Genomic DNA, 15,079 nt, shown 5'->3' on the forward strand with positions numbered 1-15,079 from the left:
TTTTCTTTGCCCCATGAATACTTTAGGGTGCTCCAGGCTCACAGCTACCAACTCTTCTCCCCATCACGAGAGCGGGGAACTTATTTTTAAAAATAAGAGGCAAGCTGAGGTGTTCACATAGTCACATGACTCCTGGAGCTGCAGCTTCAAGAAGAGACGACCCTCAAATACCACAAGACTTTGGATAAAAATGGGGAGAGTTATCCATGCGGCCCTTGTACAGTCCCCCAGGAAGGGCTGAAACAGCAGCTGCCCCAGGCAATGTACTCAAGGGAGCAAGTGGGAGGTGCATCCCACATTCAAGGTGCAGCAGCAAAGCGTCAGGGAGGATACTCAGCAGCCAATGTGCTGAAAGGGACATTGTTTTCCAGCACCCAGCAAGCAAGCTGGCGGGGCAGGGAGGGACAGAGCTGGGGGAGAAGGGAGGAACAGGGTCAGTTTAAGGGGAGCAGTGACAGAGTGAGAGGGAAGGAGATTCACAGACGCGACCAAAGGGCGGGAAAGAAAATAAAGGAGCAAGGGCCAATGAGGTAAAGAAGATGGAGAAGTTGAGGGATTAATGCAACTGGACAGACAACGGAAAATGACAAGATAGGCTGGAGAGAGAAAAGGGGTGTGGCGAGATCAGGAGAAATGAAACGAAGGCCTGGCCTACGCTGCGTGATTAGGTTAATGCAAGCTGCCTTTCACTGACCTAGCTGAGAAGGGCCTTTCTATGCCAATTTACCACCCCCGTCCCCAGCAGCATAGAGTCACGGTCAATAGCGTGAAGTCGATGCAGTATCAGTGTAGAGCCTTCATTGCTTGCACCGACTGGTTACTAGCTCTTAGGGGCCGTCCCTCAATGCCGCACGCTGACAGCCAGGTTGATACAAGTTCTCCTTGAGGACGTGCACCAGCAACACCAGTAATTTAATAACTGCAGAGGCTGTACACTGGCATGTGTTAGGTCGACACTATTTTGTAGGGCAGACATGGCCTAAGAACAGACAGGGAAAGGTGGAAGAAAAATAAAATCAGGCCGTAGACTGCAGACTGGAAATAGACCCAGACCCCAGGGCAATCAGGAATCGGACCCTGCATCATTCCCAGTATCCCCAATCAGCATCAGTCACTTACCAAGAGGAAAATATGCCCCTTGCTTGCAAAGCCTTGTCCCCCATCAGCCCTCAGAAGGTGTGATTTTTAGAAGGGGATTCTAACAGCCTCTCTCCTGCTGTTCTCACAGCACTCCCTTCACGCTGTTAGAGTATGTCTACACATCAAAACTATTTTGGAATGCCAGAGGTATCCCAAAATAGCTACCCTACATCTTTACAAATATTTTTCGAAATAACGGGCGTGCTATTTTGGCATCCCAGTAATCTTAATTCCACAAGAGTTAAGGGATGTCTCGAAACGGCACTTTATTTTGAACTTTGGTGCTGTGTAGACAGCACCGAATTTCAAATTTCAAAATAACCTCGAAATAAGGATGCAATTTGCACAGTGCAAATTGCGTATCTTCTTTTGAGTTTAATGTGCAGTGCAGACATAGCCTTAATGTGCACACAGGGACAGAGTCCCTTCAACAGTCCATCAAAGAATTCAGAGGACTTGAATTTTAATTACTGCTGCTCTGTGTGAGCTGGGGGAGGATGAGGATGGTGGAGGTGCGAGAACACCACACTCGGTTTGGGAATGTAATAAAAAAACCCATCGAGCTGCTTTCAGTCACAATCTATCACTTTCAGAGTTCAGCAGGCTGGAAGTCTTCACACAAGTACTCTTGGGTTCTCCCTCGCTGACAGTGTTTAAACCAAGGCCAGGACAGGATGTTTTGCTAAAAGCTCTGCTCTCTGAATGATTCCGGGGAAGCTCTGTGGCCTGCGTTATCCAGGACTGGCAACTCGATGATCACAATGGTCCCGTGGAATCGATGGGACCCTGTGATGACTGGGAGATGTCCCCCCACCACCAGAGCAGGCTAAAAGGCAGATATGATGCAGGCCTCCATCGCCCAGTATGGCTCCCGCCCTCTCTGCCTAGGAACTAATGACTCAACAGCTCTCCCGTGCTCTCCCCGGGGAGGCAGGACCAGCTTGCAGTGGGAAGGGCTCGTACCGCCAAGACCAAACGCAGCATTCCAAGGCATTGTAGCTGCGCACGAGGCGGCAAGCCATGTAAGAGTTTCTATGGAGCACAGCCCTGGCGTGCAATGGCTTCTTCCTCCAAGAAAAACCATAAACAACGAATTGTGCCACAGCACTTAGAGACTAACAAACCATGCAGATGGTATCATGAGCTTTCATGGGCACAACCCACTTCTTCAGATGAAGAGGCTGTGGCCATGGAAGCTCATGACACCATCTACATTTTTTATTAGTCTCTAGGGTGCCACAGGACCACGTGTTGGTTTTTAAGTTTTTTCTCTAAGGGTACGTCTAGACTACATGGCTCCATCGACGGAGCCATGTAGATTTGTTTGTTCGGCAAAGGGAAATGAAGCCACAATTTAAATAATCGCGGCTTCATTTAAATTTAAATGGCTGCCCTGCTCTGCCGATCAGCTGTTTGTCGACAGATTGGGGCAATCTGGACGCTTCCCTGTCAACATGAAAGCCCTTTATCGACCTCCCCCGTAAACATCATCCTACGAGGCATAACGGGGAGGTCGATAAAGGGCTTTCAGGTCGGCGCGGGAGTGTCCAGACTAGTGTGCTGAGCCGATAAACAGCTGTGCAGCTGTTTGTCAGCTCAGTGTGGCAGCCATTTAAATTTAAATGAAGCCACGATTATTTAAATCGCGGCTTCATTTCCCTTTGCTGATCAGCCTAATCTACATGGCTCTGTTGATGGAGCCATGTAGTTTAGACACACCCTTACAGACTAACACGGCAACCCCTCTGAAACTTTTCTTCCTCCAAGGTGGTGCTGTGTTTGCTGTCCCCGTTGGCTTTACTGACGTGCTCCCAGGCCTAGGGTTTCAGATTGATCCCTGACATGAACCACATGGTGGTATCCACTCTCTGCAGGTACATAGAACTCAAAGCACTTCACCAGCATGGGTATCGCTGTCTCCATTTCACAGATGGAGAAATAGAGGCAATGCATCTTGCCCCAAGCATATGGCACATGGAAGGAGACAATCTGGGACTTCCAGTTCTTTGACTCCTGCACCTACCCCTGCACAAAGCCACCTCTTCCCCAGAAGGCCCAGCACCCCCTCAAATCCAGCCCAGCAGGAGATCCCTCACTGTCTGCTGCCTAGGCTCCCTTCTCTGTGTGCATGAGACAGGCAGAGAGATTCATTTCCTGCCCTTCAAAACACTTGTGTTTTATTCAGCTTGAACCCCCGCCCCCTACCCCAAATCACTTCCCTGAGAGCCAGCTGGAAACCTGTATCCAGCAGTCCTGAAGTGATGCTGACCTGCCAGAGGACAGGCAGCTTTTGGCAGACCTTGATTTGGCCCATTAGGATCCAGAGGCCTTCCCCAGCCTTTCCCCCACCCCCCGCCCGCCAGCTCACTGTGGAGTATTTCCAGGAGGTAGAGAGAGAAGGAAGAAGGCAGCATTTAGTTCTCATCTCCCGGCTCAGTTACTACCTCAGCTACTTCCTCTGCTGCACTGGGAGACGTTGCTCCCCTGAACTGTGAAAGGCTGCACGTTTCCCGTCCCCTAAGCTCTCTGGCCCCTCCACAGGCCAGGTTCTCCCAGGTCAGACTCCCCAGGAATGAAAGCCTTGGAGGAGTTGGGGTGAATTATACCCCCTGCCCGCAGGTGCTGGGGCTGGCCCTTGCAGCCTATGAAGTGGGTAGGATCAGGGCGGGTGGAAGGCATGTCTTTTCACCACAGCTCCCCGGCACTTTTCATGCAAGGGGTTCCCATTGGAATTCCAAGCCCCCCCCTTTCTGCAGCATCCCTGGGGTAAGATGAGGGAGGGTGCTTGCACCTGCCTTCCTAGTGAAACCCCCCTAGCACAGCTGCTTTTGCAGCTACAGGGGGTTGCATTTTTGCTGCCACTTGCAGTGAATCTAGTCTTCTGTCAGTAGCCGGCACTTCTAACTGCTTTAATCAGTCTTAGGTATGCAGCGCTGTAGTGGGGTCAAAAGTCCCAGGAACACTGGAGATGCAAGGACGGGGGAAGGGGCAGTCAGGGTTACCTCTGACTGCCTAGGAAGCGACTGTCTAGGAAGGTGTATGGCAGAAAGGGATCTAGGGGTCATAGTGGACCACAAGCTAAATATGAGTCAACAGTGTGACGCTGTTGAAAAAAAAGCCAACATGATTCTGGGATGCATTAACAGGAGTGTTGTGAGCAAGACACGAGAAGTCATTCTTCCGCTCTACTCTGTGCTGGTTAGGCCTCAGTTGGAGTACTGTGTCCAGTTCTGGGCACCACGTTTCAAGAAAGATGTGGAGAAATTGGAGAGGGTCCAGAGAAGAGTGACAAGACTGATTAAAGGTCTAGAGCAGTGGTCACCAGCCAGTAGATAGGGATCTACTAGGAGATCTTGGAGCCTCTGACAGGTGATCTCAAGAGGTTTGGCCAAGAGGCTATCAAGTGCTGGGACTTCAGCTGCCCCTCTCTCCCATTGCCGGCAACTCCTGCCCTTTGCCTTGGAGCTGCCTCCCCCTCATCCCCGGGCGCCTCCTGCTTGCTGTGCAGGATAGGGGAGGGAGCAGAAGGGTGCTGATGTCAAGTGCCCCCTCTCCCACCCTCTATACTATTTCCACAGAGCAGAGTAGGGGCACAACAAGACTTGGGAAGGAGTGGTGCAGGGCCAGGGCCGGGGCGAGTCTGCCTCAGCTGCACTGCACCACCACCCAGGAGCCACCTGATGTATACAGTGCCAAGTTGGAGCCCAAAGCCTGAAACCCCACCCCAGCCATGAACTCCCTCCTGCACTCCAAGCCCCGCCCCTAGCACCCCTGCATCCAAATGCCCTCCCAGAGCCTGCTCCTAGAAACCCCTCCAGCACCCCAACTGCCTGCCCCGAGCTCAGCTCAGAGCCCCCCCTCACACTCCAAATCCCTTAATCCAAGACCAGAGCCTGCACCCCAACCCGCTGGCCCTGCCTGATGAAAGTGAGGGAGGATGGGGGCGGGGAGGAGGATGGAGTGACCAAGGGGAGGAGCCTCAGAGAAGGGGCACAAAGGAGGCGGGGCCAGGGTATTTGGGTTTGAGGTAGATCTCAGAATGCACTTGAATTCAAAAAGGCTACGTCTAGACTGGCATGATTTTCCACAAATGCTTTTAACAGAAAAGTTTACCGTTAAAAGCATTTGCGGAAAAGTGCGTCTTTTTGCGGAAAAGCTTCCGTGCCAATCTAGACGTGGTTTTGCGCAAGAAAGCCCCGATTGCCATTTTCGCCATTAGGGCTTTTTTGCGCAAAACAATACTGCGTTGTCTACACTGGCCCTCTTGTGCAAAAGCATTTGCGCAAGAGGGCTTTTGCCCGAACGGGAGCAGCATAGCATTTCCGCAAGAACACTGACAATCTTACATGAGATCGTCAGTGTTCTTGCAGAAATACAAGCGGCCAGTGTAGACAGCTGGCAAGTTTTCCGCAAAAGTAGCTGCCAGTCTAGCCAGTCTAGACACAGCCAAAGTGATCTCATGCTTTAAAAGGTTGGAGACCACTGGTCTAGAAAACATGACCTATGAAGCAAGACTGAAAGAACTGGGCTTGTTTAGTTTGGAAAAGAAAAGATCGAGAGGGGACATGATAGTGGTTTTCAGGTATCTAAAAGGGTGTCACAAGGAGGAGGGAGAAAACATGTTCTTCCTGGCCTCTGAGGACAGAACAAGAAGCAATGGGCATAAACTGCAGCAAGGGAGGTTTAGGTTGGATATTAGGAAAAAGTTCCTAAGTGTCATGGTGGTCAAACACTGGAATAAGTTGCCCAGGGAGGTTGTGGAATCTCCATCTCTGCAGATATTTAAGAGCAGGTTAGGTAAATGTCTATCAGGGATGGTCTAGACAGTACTGGGTCCTGCCATGAGGGCAGGGGACTGAACTCGATGACCTCTCGAGGTCCCTTCCAGTCCTAGTATTCTATGAGTCTATTGAGCCAATCTTTGTGGGCAAGTGAGACAAGCTTATCTGGGTCCCTTGAAGAGGGTCTCTATAGCTTGAAGTCTTGGCTCTGTCACCATCCGAAATTTGTCCAGTAAGATAGAGAAAGTTGGAAGGGGGAGGTCCTAGCTTACAAGTATTTAGATACTGTGGTAAAACATTCATGCCTGGGCTCCTTGCCCTTCTTGCTCAGTTAAAAAAAAAAGGGAGGGGCATTATTCTAAAGGTTCCACCAAAAAGACAGCTCCTCCTTTCACGTCTTTGACATTCCCTTTCATCCAGAAGACGCCAACAGCATCTGAAGAGCATAACAGAGCGCACTGACACGCAGCCACGTCGGGAATGGAAAGCAGTGGCTGATACCCAGGACAGGAGAGTTTAGGACCATAAAGACACTTCACTCACCTGAAGATACACAGGCAGGCTGAGGGAGGGTAGGGAGGATGTAATTGCCCATGCTAGAAATGGGGCCGGGAGACCCAGCTTAACCTTCATACAATGTCTGAGAAGTGCCCGGGGATGCTCCAATTAGAGCAAGCAGTCAAGCTGCTGTATCATGTCAGAAACGCTCCGGCTCTGGCAGCAGTGTTCCCTAATGCAGTGGTGGCGTGTGATCCACTACTGACTCCAAGGGTAGAGTGCAACCTGACAAGTCTTCCCAAAAGCCTGACAGCCAAGTACCATCCCAGCCCCACCGCGCTAATGAAAGCCAGCTCACAGCCGAATGCGGAAGGGCTGCATTTCTGCACAGCATCCCTCCCTGGGGAAGCCGTTCCATCTCCAGTTTAGCTGCCTCAGCCAGATGAAACCAGGGATCGACTTGATAAAGTAATATTTTACAGCTGCAGTAGGGATGTTCAATTCAGATTAATCGGCTAATCGAATAGGCAATGCAATTTGCATCAACTATTCAATTAGTCAATAAGGGCACCTCCGCCTTTGAAGTGTAGCAACAGTCCCTGGGCTGGTGCTACACTTCAAAAGCGAAAGCGCTACGGGGAGCACAGGGCCAGTGGGGGACTTAAGCCATCACCCGCTGGCCCCGTGCTCCCCATGGCGTTTCAAAGTGGCAGTGTCACATGGAGCCTGAGGTCAGTGAAGGAGTCCCCAGCTGATCCCAGGCTCCATGCGGCGCTGCTGCTTTGAAACACTGCGTACAGCCCGGGGCCAGCTGGGGACTCCCCCACTGGCCCCGGGCTGCATGTGGTGTTCTAAAGCAGCAACACTGTGCGGAGCTCAGGGTCTGGTACCAGGTGCTGCCACTTTGAAGTACCCCTTCCTCCGCCCCTCCCTCCCACCTTGCTGCAGGTCCAACAAGGTCTGGATTTACGCTGCTGGGACTGAGAATCTGGCTCCAGGCTTAAACCAAAACAAAATGCCATTGCCCTTGCCTGTGTTCCTAACACTGGAGAATTAAACTAGATAAAAAGTGTAGTCTAGTTTAATATTTCATCATCAATATGGTTTGTTTGCCTTTGGCACTTCATTCAGTATGGACAATGAAGCTAAGCCATATATTCAGTGTCGCTTTAGTGTTCAGTTCAATGTTCCCTCTGCTCTTTTGTATCCATGTGCGAAATAAGGTTCTCTAATGTGCACCGATGCATAGGCGGATGTGCACCACCTGCAGAAACAAAAGCCTAGTTTGGGTGCTCTGCTAATTAGCTGGGCAGCATTTGAATGTCTCCTGAGCAGCTGCACAAGCACCCAGTGTTCCATTCCGACAAGCATTCATTAAAAAAAATCCTTTTGATTAAAACAAACCCCCTGAAGATGTTTGTTAATAGAAGGCTCTGTAGGCAAAAATGCTTCCAAGTCAGAGCCCCCACTTGGGCAGCGTCCCCTTAAAATATCCTACCTTCCTGGCTGTGAACTGCTGCTTACAACAGCATGGCCTCACACTTGCCAATCCTTAATCATGCCTCTAAGTGCCATCTTGAGTCCTAATGGAAATAACGGGGAGCTTGTCAAATCCTTTTCCTTTGATTCCTCCTTCACTGGCAGGGATGGGAGACAATGATACCCCCTCCCCCCGACCCTGTCACCCTGAGATAGAATGTCAGGATGATGCTGTAGAGTCATCAGTGCCAACCCAAACTTTTGGCACAACATCACACAAAGCATGCTGGGTGAAACCCTGGCCCTGTTGAAATCCATACGAGTTTTGCTGTTGATTTCAATGGGGGACAAGGATTTCACCCCATAGCCAGTCATTGCTCCTGAAGAGACAAGTGTGACCTGTAGCCTAGTCTCCCACCAAATCCACGCAAATATGCTAGGGCTGCTCATGTGTGATTAAGTGAGGGAGGATGATCCACGTACAAAAGGGCCAACACTTACATAAGTATCCCTCGTTTATGGCTCCTGCACGCCCCAAAACTCAGTAAATTGTCCATAACCCCAGCAAACAGCTTGGCTGCAACAAACCTCCACTCTGCATAGCATGAAGGAAGCACCAGCTGGCGTTAGCAGGTGAGCAGGCAGGCAGAGTACGGACGGTGAGTACGTAATAGAACTGTAGTCCAGAAACCCAGGAGAGAGACAACGCGTGGCAAAATGAAGTACAAAAAGAAACGCGCAGCTGAGTAAGTCTGAAGGGTAAGTGTGTCCATTAAAGCTGTACTCGCAGCATAAAGCCGATGCCCCCATGCCACACTCTTAGCTCTGGAATGGTGCTTTCCTTGTGGCACATGCTGGAAATGCAGAAGCCACTTGCATTAATTAAAAAACAAACAAACCACAAAATGAACAGGGTGGGACCATCTGATCAATGGACACAGTGCCCTGCATTCATTGATAGTCGCCTACAGCGGTGTTTCTCAACCTTTTTTTTTAAAGCACCCCCTTTTTAAAAAGTTATAAGTACCCCCAGTACCTACAGTTTTCAGAGACATTTTTTTTTCCTACTGTGGCAACACATTTGTTTAAACAACTTAATCGTAGCCGGACAGGCGATGAAATTTTTGGGTGTAAAAAAGTACAAAAATAATAAAGCGCTATAAACCTTAAAACAAAAATTCAGTTTTCTCCAAATTTCAGTTGTGTTGACGTACCCCCCAGACTTATCTCAAGTACCCCTAAGGGTACTCATACCACTGGTTGAGAAACACTGGCCTACAGGCTCACTGGGCAAGAGGCAGCTAGAAACCTTGTGGAAAAGAAAATCACACTAAGGGAACTTGCCCATGGAGGTTACTCAAAACAAAAACAAACTATTCCAACCTGAACGACTTTATTTGTTGCTTTTCATCACGTCCCTAAATAGCTCCTCAAAGCAGCTGCTGCAGGTTCACATCTCATTCTATTCTATTCCCCTTCCAGCCCCAGGAAACCTGTTCAGGAGGCTCTGTTATGCCAAAGTCATTAGCACAAGCGAAGGGAAAAAAAGCACCCTACAACCAAATTATGAAAACTGGAGCTGCAGAGCACACCTGCCTGCACCCGAGAGGCAAGAGCGCCCCCTTTCTCTTCCTCTTTGGATTGCTCCAAGAGAGAGATTTCGAGCACAGGGGATGGAGGACTTTGGGCGTCAGCGTGCCTAGAACCAAACACACAGAGATCAGACAGAGGCTTTCAGCGGAGCTACAGAAGGGATGTTTTCATAATGGAAAGTTAAAATTTTTCATTAGCGTTACAGGTGCGTTACACATGGGGTGCTTAAGCCTCCCTCTAGAATGATCCTCAACCGCCTAACCGGAGGCTAAAGGTGCTGACTTACAGCTACACTAGAGAAGACATGGGGGGTAGGTTGAGGTTAGTGACCCTTGACCACTTTCGCCACTGCTAGGGGTAACATCCTGGCCTCACTGAAGTCAACAGGGGGTTTTGCCATTGAATCTGATGGGACCAGGATTTCACCCTTGGTGTATGGTATAAATTCTGTAACCTGATTCTGTAATCTAAATTCTGATGGACTTTGTAACCTCCTCAGCAGCATAAAGGAGACACTGACACGAATTGAAACGCTTCTGTGCAACAGTCACAGGATAACAACAAAAGACAGGACTATGCAGCACTTTAAAGACTAACAAGATGGTTTATTAGGTGATGAGCTTTCATGGGCCAGACCCACTTCCTCAGATCAAATTGTGGAAGAAAATTGACATGGCCATATATACCAAAGGGATACAATCCAAAAAAAGTGAACACATATAAAATTGACAAATCAGATTTTAGAACAGAGGGGGGAGTGTAGGGAGGAGGTTAATGTCTATGAGATAATGATGTTAGGGGTGATAACTGGGGAAGCTATCTTTGTAATGGGTAAGGTAGTTAGCATCTTTGTTAAGGCCCATTTGTAAAGTGTCAGACCAGACTAACACGGCTACATCTCTATTAGTAGGATAACAACAGGCATCTGCTACAGGGCCAATTGGTGATTTGAATGAGGAGGGTGCAAAGGAAAGTGGAATCTTCCCGCCTTCCTCTCCCCCCACCACTAATTCAAAACTGACTTTGTCCCTTGCACCAAAATTTTGCCTGTTAGTCCTGAAGCAGGCCATGGCCACACATTACAGGTGCGTCTAGACTGGTAAGACTTGCCAGCTGTCTACACTGGCCGCTTGAATTTGTGCAAGAGTACTGACTTTGTAGTGTACAAAATCAGTGCTTCTTGCACAAATACTTTCACGCTCCCGCTCGGGAAAAAGCCCTCTTGCGCAAGAGGGCCAGTGTAGACAGGGAAGAACTGTTTTGCGCAAAAAAGCCCCGATGGCTAAAATGGTGATCGGGGCTTTCTTGCGCAAAATCACATCAAGACTGGCCACGGATGCTTTTGCGCAAAAGCATCCATGCCGATCTAGATGCGCTTTTGCAGAAATACTTTTAACAGAAAAACTTTTCTGTTAAAAGTATTTCCGCAAAATCATGCCAGTCTAGACGCAGCCTACAAGTGTGGGCAGGGTCTCTAGAAACCTATTTTAGGGCCACTGTGGCCAGCCCATGCCCCATATCCTGAGGGGGATATGCACCATGCACCACAAATTATTTTTGCTGACCCCCAACGTTCCAAGACGACAAGGAGGGCTTTGTGGCTACGCCCAACGTTTTCCAAAAGTTTTGCTGCTGGTATCAGCACTTTCTGGTGCCATCTGTTCCCAGACCAAACAGCCATTAAAGACAGTCACGCAGACACAGAGAAGGAATGCCGCCTTGGGTGATTCATATGCGTTAACGTCGGGGAACTTTCAGAGCGGGCTATTGCCTCGGCCGACAGAATAATTGGGGAAATTAATCTAAATTCATTTTTATGATTTCATTAAACAAATAGCTTTTTAAACAATGCCTTTCCGCTACCTCGCTCTTCAATCATGCCTTCCTCTTCCCAGCTGGATTGCAAATGTAACGCAGGACCTTTCCCTTTGCCGGTAATGGATATTAAATAACCAGATTTCAAGACAGCATTACCCTCAGGTGGTTCAGTCACTTTAAATACATATTTCCATAAACAGTGTGTGAGTTAAGCAGGCAGGAGGCTGCCCAGTTGATGCTCAGGAGACAGACAATGTGTTTATAAACACAATGCTAAAAAAGCAATAGGCTTAAGTGCCAGCTGACTGTTCCATGCCCCGCCACGGAACAGCACCACCCTGGAATGGCAGGAGTGCTACCACAACCAACAGGGGCAGGAGGGGCAGCTACTTGGATTTTTTCCTATGCTGCATCTTTATCATCTTGCCCAGCAGCTTATGGCAAAGGAAAGAACAGCCTACGTGGGATGTGGAGTTACTTCTTGGGCACCGCCTGTGGTGACAGTGTCTCTTCATGGAATGCCATCAGAACCACAGGCTACGTCTACATTGGCATGATCTTGTGCAAATACTCTAACACAAGAGTTCTTGCATTAAAGTATTTGTGCAAGAGAGCATCTACAGCGGCATGTGCCTTTGTGCAAGAGATGTGCTTTTGTGCAAGAGCATCCGTGCCAGTGTAGACGCTCTCTTGCGCAAGAAAGCTCTGATGGCCATTTTAATCATCAGGCTTTCTTGCGCAAGAAATTCATGTTGCCTGTCTACACTGGCCTATTGCGCAAGAACAGTTGCACAAGAGGGCTTATTCCTGAGCGGGAGCATCATAGTTCTTGCGCAAGAAGCACTGATTTCACACATTAGAACCTCAGTGTTCTTGCGCAAGAACTCCCCGCCAGTGTAGACAGGCAGCATGTTTTTGTGCAAAAGTGGCCGCTTTGGCGCAAAATCACGCCACTGTAGACACGGCCAGAGAGTCCTGAAAGCATGGGCTGCTAGAGAACACAGCCCTCTTCTACATGCCGCCAAATGGCAGGGGAAATATAGCAGCTTCCTCACTTCGCAGATGAGGAAACAGAGGCACAGTAAGGTTCTGACTGCCAGGAGCACCGAGAAAGAGCAGCCAGCAATCCCGACCTGCTCTAGCTTGTCTCCCGGACTAGAGAAGTGGCATTATCCAGTCTACATCCCAAAACACAGCTGAGTCAGGGGACCAGACTGCACCACCATGACAATGTACAGCTGATGTGACTGGCCCGTGTAACCCGGCTAAAGCTCAGACAGGGCCCCAAGTATTAGCCAGCTTCCAGAGCAGGGCCAAGGCTCTACCTACAGTACAGTGGATGTGGTGTAACTGGGCAAGGGCACCTGGCAGACAGACTCTTAAAATAAAGAATATTCCTCACCACATTCTAGACTTGTATTGGCCTCTGTTGCTTTCAGTGTTCGCTGTAAACTGAACGTTTGAGCAGCCACGCAAGGGAGATTCAGATGCCACCCAGCTGATTAGCCAAGTGCCCACCACTGCTAGTATATATTTCTACTGGTGGTGCACATCTGCACATGCCTGGGTGCATATTACATTTAGTCTGCACATGGATAGAAAAATTAGAGGGTGCACTGGTGGCTTTATACTGTTTCACTAAAGCTAAGCTGTGACACAAGCCAGCAGCACAGGGCACTAACAGAGGCTAGTCAAGTGCTGTCTTTAAGCTCTTCTGTTCTCTCCCATCAAAAGCGTGAGAGGAAAGGCAGCTGCATCAGCTTTGCATTGCCTGATTTCTTATCCACCACACAGGACCATGACAAAGGAAACTAAACTTCGCATACCAGTAACTTCTCTTACCATCCTCCGCGCCACTTTTTAACTGAGGAGCAAGGATAGGGCAACTCTCTAGTGCCATGGTCACCAACCCATCGATCGCCTGGTCAATCGCGAGGCCTCAACCAGTCGATTGCGAGGCCTTCCGGGCCCTCCATTTCTTCTTCACCCCCAAGAACCCTCACTCCCTGTCTCCAGCGACAATGGAGATAGTGGCAGCTTCCCATGGGGTGGGCGGAAGTCCTGCAGCTGCACGTGACTTCCAGGGGTTCGGGAAATGCGCTGGTGGAATGCCAGGTCTGTGGCATGCCAGGAACTTACCGGGGGAGTAGCCAGAGGCACGCGCTGGGACTTGCCTTCTCTGTTTGGGGGGGGGGGGGGGCGGAAGAGAAGAGAGTCAGGCCGGAGGGGGCGCGCAACCAGGGCTTTCCTGCTCTGCGGGAGGATCACGCAGACCTCAGAGGAGGCACGCGACAGGACTTCTTACTCCGCAGGGGGGTGCGCTGGTCCCGGGGGGCGGGGGGCATGTGCGCTGGCTTCCCTGCTCCGTGGGAGGGGGAGTCAGGCCTGGAGGGGACACGTGACAAGGGCTTCCCTGCTCTGTGGGGGGCATGCGCCAGCCCTGGGGGAGGGGGGCGCATGACAGGACTTCCCTTTTCCGCGAGCGGGCAGGAGGCAGAGGAGGTCCTGGGAGGAGGCAGGTGCAAGGGACACTCTGCCTGCACTGGCACCCTGTCCCCTGCCCCAGCACCCACTAGCACCCTTCCCCAGTACCATGTCCCCTGCTCCCAACAGCACAGTTGGGGCCACATTAGTGAGGCTTGAGGGGTTTTTGGAGGAGGGTTTTTTTTTCCCCCAGCATCTCACTTGTGTGGCCCCAACTGATTTTTCTGTGGGTCAGTGACCGACTCAAAACAGGTTCCCTGCCCTTCTCATAAATGAAGACAATGCAGAAACTGTGTGTTTGACATAGTATTTTATTTAAAAAATGAAGCCTGGCCCACAAACCCCCAGTTGGAGCCAAGCCCCCATCTGGCTGCAGCATCATAACACTCCAGCACACACACACACCTAGACCCTAGAACTGAGCCTATCATATACTGGAACACCCTGCCCTGAGCCCCGCACAAACCCCAACCCAAATTTCTGCACCCTCATATCCAGAAGTCTGTGGCTTGCTTAGTACCCCAACACTGCCTGGCCTGGAGCCTCCTTCCCGAGCCAGTGTCCCCTTCTCCACCTCCTCCTGCATCCAGATTTCCTCCTACAGCTTGCACACCTCAACCCTTCCCACACCCAGATCCCTCATTCCCACCCCAGAGCCTACACATCCTGTCTCAACCTAGTGAGGGTACAGCTAGACTGCAGTTTTTCAGGATTCCTTGAGATAACCCAGAAAAAGTCTTCTGCATCCAGGGATGCATTTGTTCTTCCACTTTTTAGTGGAAGAGCAAACATGATCTTTCGGTCACCCTATATGGCTCTTTCCACGAGGAATAAGGGGGCTTCCAAAAGAAGGGATTTCTGACATTTGGTCCAGTCTAGACAGGTCAAATGTTGGAAAAACCTCATCCTACAGAAGAACTGGGGGGGGGGGGAGCAGCAGTGTAAGAGTTGGGGACAGCAAGTGATGGAAAGGAGTATAGAGAGGGCGGGGCAGGGCTTCAAGGAAGGGGTGGGGTCTTGGGGGAAGGATGGGGCAGTGATCTTGGCTTGTTCTGTCATTTAAAAAGTGATCTTGGGTGTAAAAAGGTTGGAGACCACTGGTCTAGTGATGTTCACCATTGCCACCTGCTGGGCAAACATTTCAAACATAGCAGCAGGATTTCTTAGTGCTCATATCATGCATAGTTGGGAATAGCACTGCAGTGAGGCAGCTGAAACATGAACAGAATGGGAGGGTTGAAAGGAACCTGGAGAGGTCATCAAGTCCAGCCCCTATAATACCACAG

The sequence above is a fragment of the Pelodiscus sinensis genome, chromosome 20 (genome assembly GCF_052426305.1).
Source record: "Pelodiscus sinensis isolate ZL-2025 chromosome 20, ASM5242630v1, whole genome shotgun sequence".
Lineage (NCBI taxonomy): Eukaryota > Metazoa > Chordata > Testudines > Trionychidae > Pelodiscus > Pelodiscus sinensis.